At 35.8% G+C, this 8,349-nt stretch overlaps 1 long non-coding RNA gene across 1 annotated transcript; it reads left to right on the plus strand.

Annotated features, from left to right (window-relative positions):
* The first annotated feature begins 210 nt into the window (after positions 1–210).
* On the plus strand, positions 211–1,111 carry LOC133827927 (uncharacterized). Its single transcript, XR_009890581.1, has 2 exons — positions 211–588; positions 686–1,111. It is a non-coding gene; the product is annotated as an uncharacterized LOC133827927 (long non-coding RNA).
* Positions 1,112–8,349: the final 7,238 nt, after the last annotated feature.

Below are 8,349 nucleotides of genomic sequence, written 5' to 3' on the forward strand. Positions count from 1 at the left end.
TAAATTCCCAATCCCCATTAAACCCTGGTAATGTGCTAAGTTACTAAAATACCCCTAGGCTCACCCCGAGCTGGGTATTAGACCCCGATGTGACTTTTCCGCCGAATTGCTCACTAGGATTGCCTCGGGCCACACATCTCAAGTTTATCCGCATAATAATGTGGTCTCACTCATATAATCCGCATACTCATAAATGTATTCAATTAATTACCACATAATTACTCCACGTGCCCTTCTGACACGCTAATCAAGGCCCTAAGCCTTAATAGAAATTTTGGGACGTTACAAATTGCATCCATATAGGAAGCAGAGCATGATGACATGGATTATATTCATGAGTACTATAAAAAAAAATTTGAGAACTCTTATAAGAGTGTTATTGAGCCTATGCCAAGTCCTGACTTCTGCCTAGGATAGGGCTAAATCTCATCCACCCACCATTTGAAAAAAATCTGCTTGGGAGACCCAAAAAGCCTAGAAGAAGAGAGGCTAAGAAACCTCCACCAAGTTCAACAAAGAATAGAAGATTTGGATAAGAGCACAATAGTGGAAATTGTGGACAAAAGGGTCATATTGCTGGGAAATATGGTAATTCTAAATCTGTTTAGGTATATTATTGACAAACTTAACATGTTTTAATATATATCTTGTGAATTTTATAATTTTTTTATAAATGCAATTGCAGGTATCTATTTAGAAGAAAAGAGGTAGGCTACCATCCACCAATCCCACGAAACAGGCCAAAAAAAAGTAAAGAGAGTTTGAGGAAACATAAGGAAAGTTAGAATGGTGGGAGTTAGCAGTCAAGGAGGTTATAATACTAGGTCTACACATGTAGATGGTGAAAATGTGTAGAGATACAAGACATCTCAAGAAAATTGGTGGACTTCTGAAGAATTTTTTTTTAACCAACCTATCTATTTTGAATGTTGAATGATTATGGTTGTATTTTGAGCTAAACTTTGTTGTTGTATATAAATTATGTTCACCTTTTGGATGCTGGTATTTTGAAACAAACTTTGATGTTGTAGTATTTTCAATTAGAACTTTGTTGATATTATTTAGGATGTTGGCAAGATCAAATGGAAAGTATTGCATTTAGCTTAAGCCATTTTCAACTTTCATTCAACTAGAACACAGCTACAGTAATGTAGATTCAATGACCAAAAATATACATTCAAAACCAAATTTTTAACCAAATACATAACATAACAGATCCTAAAACCCACATCCAACAATGGCATTTTTTCCCTCTACCCACTGCAATTTCTACGACAGAGGTGCTTCCAGTTTCCTTTACAAAGATCTGGTTCCTTCCATCTTCAATGATACTAGGTCTGCCAATTACTCCAGAACCACTTGTAATTGATGGATGGCCATTCCAGCCACCATGGCTACAATTGAAACTTGCTTTCTGCTGCCTAGAACCATGGACACAACAACCACCTAATTTTTGTTGTCCAACAGAGTGTGTCGAATAAAAGTCATCTTCCAAAGTCTTTATTTTACTAATCGACTCTAGTATGACCTCCTTCGATCAATAGCATATATCTGGGTTCACTCATTGGAAAAAATCACACCAACCCTTATTATGTATTCACCACATCAAGAAAACCCATTCAACAAAATCCAAGCCACAAACACAGAAAACAAACAAATAAACAAAGGGAATAGGAAAACACAAAAAAAAACCTTATACTTATGGCAACATTTGAATCATCTACCAAGATTCCTATTCGTACGTTATGTCCTAATGACGACTACTTTGGGGGAAATGCAGTAGCAATGCCATCGTTCCATGGTGCCTTCTTTCATGTGAAAATCGAGTGTCCTAATTCTTTTATCTAGGTAGCAGACGACAATGGTGGGTATAAGGATTTATGGGAATTTTTATTGTTTTATTTATTTAATTTAGCAACAAATTAGTTTTTAATTAGATTTTAAAAAATTTAGTGACATGGCATGAATTAGGGTGATTTAGCATTTCAAATATGACGTGGACCACCAACAAGTGACTGGGTAAATTTTAAATGAGTTGGAGAAATTAAAAATGGATATCTGGCAGTCTATTTGGCAGTTAACGTCGAGGTACCTATGGATGCCAAGAAATTGTGACATAAGGTATTTTCACCATAAAAAAAAAAGAATAAGGTGCTTAAGTATTACAAACCTAGAAACTCAGATATTTTCGTCACAAATTACTTTCTTTTTAAATTTGAGAAGAGATTATTAGACTCAAATATGTAAGGGTATAATTGACTTTTCAATAATTAGAAGATCTTATTTTATTGATATTCAAACACTTTGAAAGTAACTTTTCATTAAAAGAAATCTTTATATAATAGTTATCCAAACAAACTAAATAAGCTAAAGATTTTACTTATTTTTATACTTTTAGCTATAGGAAAAAGCAAAAGCTATTAGGATTGGTTAAATACATAGTGAAATTGGTCAAGCACAAAGAGGTACAAAACCATACCGATTTCACTAAAGTCAACAAGAGCGGGTTGAGTTTTGGTGTAGGCATTTATAAATTATCTTTTTGGGCCCAAAGTGTTTCTTTGGAGTGTGTAAGAGTATCCAAAAAGTTTCGAGGCAATTGGAGACATTTTGGAGCAATTTACTAGGTGACATTACAGAGACATCTTCGTTGTGCTGCATGTTGGAGGCGACGCATCGCACGGTTTACAAAAACCCTCGCAAGCGCTACATGTTGGGAAACTTATACAGGATCTTTATTTATTTTCATGTATATCTAATATTAAACAAATTAATACGAGATAGCCTAAAACATGTTTCTAAAATTGAATTCAAATAGAAACAAAGAATAGAATACTTACAGTATACGCAGCGAAATGAAAGAGTCATTCCTTCAGTTTCTCTAACTCTTGTATCCTCTCTGTCGCAGAGTATTATCAAGAAACTGAACCGATCTTCTATTTTCTTCACAATTTTCCAATGTATCCTTAGAATCACCTAGACTAGTGTGGGCAATTCTCAACACATGAGATAGATATAGAGAGAAGAAGAGAAAATAACAAAGAGGCTTAGAAAAGGACTTATGTTTAGAGAGAATTTAAAACTATCAGAAAACCAGTGATTAAATTTATCTTTCGTCTCCCAAATCTAAACTGATGACTTCTCTCTAAGCACTCCTTTTATAGACTCAATTAAGTAATTTAATTTAATTAAAAAATCAATAAAATAATAGCCATTTTAAATCCCTAGGTCAAAATTATCATGGGCTTTAGGCCCGTGAAATTTCCCATTTGATTATAAGCCCATTGGACTTAAAATCAAGGCCTGTATTATTTTCTATTGATTTAATTAATCAAATAATTATTTTAATCCTTTATCAAATTAATTATTTATAATTTTAACCTTGATTGAAACTTATTTATTAATTTAGATACCAATTTATCTTAATTAATAAATCTGCCATAATTTCTCTTTTCTTCTCAAAATTACACAACTCTATGAAACTATCCAAAATTGACCTGGTCAACTTTGATAATTCTAATTGATAATTAAATCAATTAATTGAGACTATCTAGATGATTTTATCCAAGGTACAATGGGGACCATGGGCCTATGAAATCAAGCTCCAATAAGTTATCATAAATCTAACAAATAAATTTACTAACTTATTAATTCCTTGTGACTCCACTATAGACTCGGAATTGCACTCTTGAATTCATAGAACGCTCTATAACAAATATAGATACGCTATTAATTATCCATCGTTACAACCATAATTGTCACTCAATCCTCTATAGACGGTCTACAATGAGATAGGACTAAAATACTGTTTTACCCTTCATTGTATTTTATCCTTAAAACACTTAGTTCCTTGTAAATGATATTTCAGTAAACTAATTTAATTACTGAAATGAGATCTCTATCATTTAACACCTTGAACCAAACTAAAAGGAAACCATCGTTTCACTTCTTCATCAGAAGCTACAGATGTTCATATCTATGATTAACACTCCCACTCAATTATACTACCGAGTTCCCAAGAAGTAAGTATGGGCTAGTCCGTAGGGTAAGCTGGTAACGAACAAGTCAAAGAACTCAAATAATACAATCAGTTAGAATACTAACCACTCAGAATTGAGATTGAATTGACCTATGGTCAACTATATGATATGACTAGAATAGATAATAACGGTATGTTTACTTATCTTATCAACTGTCAATATCGGTCATGTCCGATGTAACAAATACATCTAATCTTATCTACTTTGCTAATGTTCTGGAAAGAACATAACACTGTAATGTGTAAGTAGATCATATCGTAGATTGGCAAGTCAGTGTAAATCCGGTGCACTGACTAATCTTAGGGCTAACTTATTTTGAACATATAATCATATTTATATTCCACTGTGATTACGTCACTATAAATAAGATTAGCCATATGCTCGGGATTTAATAGAAGTTTATATTAAACAAATAATCATGAAAATAAAACATGTGAGCAAAGTGATTGACCAAGGTCCAGTGGATCAGACGCTATTATCAGAGGATAAAGATGCTTTGAATGGGAGTATAGATGTTGGTTCTCAGAAATCGGTTACTAAGGATTTGGCTAAGCCCCATGAGATGTTAAAGCAACTGGAGCCTATGACATCTATAGTAAAGCATGATGTTACACCAGATACAAATTCCAGTGACAGAGGTAGTTTGGATTGGGTTACCCCAAAACGAGTTGGAGGAAATAAGAAGGCTACTCATAAGGCAAAGAACACGTTGACGAATTCCTATAGTGCTTTGCAAGATAAGGTATTGGAGGTTACAAACTTAGGACTTACAACAACAAGTCTATTTCATGGAGACTCACAACATTCTTAGCTGGAATGTTAGAGGTATTAATAAAATAGAGAAACAGAAATCTCTGAGTTCTTTTTGTTTTGTGAATAAAATTGGTCTAGGTGCCTTGTTGGAGACTAAACTTTGTGGTGATAAAATTGGGAAAATGATGCAATCTTTTATCATTGGCTGGAACTATTACACTGGTGTAGCTTCAGAAGGTCGATTGCTTCTTATTTGGCAGCAAAATTTGGTGTATGTTGAAGTTTTAAAGGAGACTGATTAGTTACTTCATGTCTGTGTTAAAGGCTTAAGGACTAATAAGTTGTTTTGTGTTACATTTGTGTATGGTAGAAATTCGATTGAGGAAAGAGTGCCTCTTTGGAGTGATCTGTCCAGTCTTTGTTTCCCAGCCACCCCTTGGCTGTTGGCTGGGGACTTTAATGCAGTTTTTGAGGGTACAGACAGAATTGGTGGACACACCATTTCTTCCCTTGAGTTAGCTGATGCTCAAAATTGGAGGGCCTTGGGTTTAGTTGATGAGTTGCGTGCTAGAGGGTCTCATTATACTTGGACAAATAAACAGGCCAATGAAGATAAAATCTATTCGAAATTGGACAGAGTCTTTAAAAATGAAGATTGGTTGGACCTTTTTCCTCAAGCTGAGGTTGTGTTCAACTAGGAATTGCTCTCTGACCACTGTTACTGCATTATCAAACCAGAAGCTACTGTTAACTGTGGTATTAAGCTGTTTAGATTCTTCAATATGTGGACTGAACATGAAAAATTTTAACATATTGTCTTGCAAAGCTGGTGCAAGCCTAGCAAAGGGTTTGGGCTAGATCGAATTTGTAGGAAACTGAGCAGACTTTAGATAGTTCTTCGCAAGTTCAATAAGCATGTTATGGGAGATGTTGCTCATAATTATGTTTTGGCTAAGGAGAAGTTTCAGGCTGCCCAAATGTCTCTTCAGAGTAATCCTCACTCGACAGAACTTCAAAGAGTAGAAGGTGCAGCTAGTGATAATTTTTCTTATCATGCTAGAACTTATGAGAGCTTCCTGAGACAAAAAAGAAAAGTGGACTGGCTTCGTTATGGTGATGACAACACGGCATATTTTCACGCATGCTTAAAACAAAGAAGAGCCTCTAATTGTATCATTTCAGTAGTGACAAAATCTGGTCAGATAATTGAGAAATTTGATGATGTTTTGGAACACTTTGTGATTCATTTTCAGAAAATCATGGGAAGCAAAAGCAATGCCTCGAGTTCCAATCAGAGTTCCAATTTTAATCTTGGTCATAAACTGACTTTGGACCAGCAAATCAGTTTAGTGAGGCCTTTCACTACTAAGGAAGTTAAAGACGCTTTGTTTAGTATTAACTCTATTAAAAGTCTGGGGCCGAATGGGTATGGCTTAGGTTTTTTCAAAGCACTGTGGAGCGATTTAGAAGCTGAAATCTTAGAAGCCATATTTGATTTCTTTGAGCGCGGTATTCTACCAGAGGAGGTGAATAAGGCTACTATTTCCTTGATTCTTAAGATTGATACACCTACTCGGGCAACGAATTATAGGCCTATTGCATGTTGCAATTCTATCTACAAGTGTGTATCTAAAATGCTTTGTGGTAGATTGGCGATGGTGCTTCCTAGTCTTGTCCACCAGAATCAAGGAGCGTTTGTTAAAAATAGATTATTGGCGCATAATATTCTTATTCTTCAGGATATTATTAAAGGTTGTAAGAGGAAAAACATTTCCCCTAGGTGTGTGATGAAAATTGACCTGAGTAAAGCCTATGATATGCTTGATTGGAATTTTTTGGAGGACATTCTCACTGAATTCTACTTTCCGATTAAATTCATCAAATGGGTAATGGCCTGCTTGAAGGATCCTACTTATATGATTCTAATGAATGGTAAGGTTCAAGGGGAGTTTAGAGATCGGAAGGGTCTTAGGCAAGGGGACCCGATTTCTCCTTTGTTGTTTGTTCTAGCAATGGAGTACTGTACCCGGTTGTTATGACAAGCTTCCTTGGATAAGGGATTCCACTATCATCCTAAGTGTAAGCAGCTAAAGATTGTCAATCTTTGTTTTGCAGACGATTTGGTCATATTTTGCAAGGGAGTATCTATCTCTGTTCAGATAATGAGGGACGGTTTTAATGAGTTCTGCTTGGCTTTAGGTTTGTCTGCTAATATGGACAAATCTCAGGTCTATTTTGGAGGTGTGGCTGAAAGAGAAACTCATCATATGCTAGAGAGGCTCCGATTCTCAGAAGGAAAATTTCCTCTAAAATATTTGGAAGTTCCTCTTCGAACAACAAGATGGAAGGCTGGAGATTGTGCTATCATTATCAAAAAGATTCAGCTGAAATTACATACTTGGGAGAGTCGTCACCTATCTTTTGTTGGGAGGGCGCAATTAATTAACTATGTGCTTCTGAGTATTAGATCTTTTTGGATGAGCATTTTTATTCTCCCTAAGAGTGTCACTAAGGAAGTGGATCGGTTATGCAGGAACTTCCTTTGGGGAGTTAAGGACAGCAATAAGCAGCATTGTAAATTGCATCTTACTGCCTGGGATCAGGTATGCCTGCCAAAATGCATGGGTGGTCTTGGTTTCAAGGAAGGTTGTAACTGGAATAAAGTGCTTCTTGCTAAGTTTGTTTGGGTTGTTTCAACTAAGCAAGATATTCTTTGGGTGAAATGGGTGGATTCTATCTATCTAAAGGGCCAGGACTTCTGGAATTATATTGTTCCCCAGGATGTGAGTTGGTATTGGAGGAGATTGGTAAAGCTGAGAACTGTTTTCCCTGCGCAAAGTCTAGATGAGGCAGTCAAGCATAACAAATTATGTTTGAAAGTGTTGTATCACAGGTTACTTAACAAGGATAGATTTGATTTTGCTAATGTAGTCTGGAACTATTTGGCTGTGCCTAAGCACAGGTTCATCCTTTGGCAAGCTACACTTGGCCATCTGCTCATGCATGATAACCTTAGTTTCTGCATCTGGATCTGCCCACTGTACTATGCCCAGTCTGTGAAGAGGAGCAGGAGTCCCACTCTCATCTTTTTTTTTGCTTGTCCTTTCTCTCGGGAGGTTAGATCTCAGTTGGAGAATTGGCTGGGTAGAGGTATTTGGCCGAGTTTGTATGAGGAGTGGTGTTCTTGGATGGCTGGTAAGCCGAAGGGGCTGAAGCAGATTGTTGCTGCTGCTGCTTTAGCAGCAGCTGTCTACATGATTTGGAGGAATAGGAACAAATGTATTTTTGAGTTGAGTTCGCTTTCTGTTGGCTTTGTAATTCAAATGATCAAGTACTTTGTGAGGGGTAGGCTGACTAGGCTTCCTAAGAAGAATATTAGGAAAAATGACTTAGCTTTTTTTGAGAGTGTTGTTCAGTTATAAGGTTGTGTAATTGGGTTCGGTTTAGTTTGTTTGTTCTCAATATAAGTTCATTTTCATAAAAAAAAAAAAAAAGTGATTGACCAAGTCAAAAAATGATTTCTATTCTTTTATTGATAATAAAATGAGATTACAAA

Source organism: Humulus lupulus, chromosome 1, assembly GCF_963169125.1.
Source record: "Humulus lupulus chromosome 1, drHumLupu1.1, whole genome shotgun sequence".
NCBI lineage: Eukaryota > Viridiplantae > Streptophyta > Magnoliopsida > Rosales > Cannabaceae > Humulus > Humulus lupulus.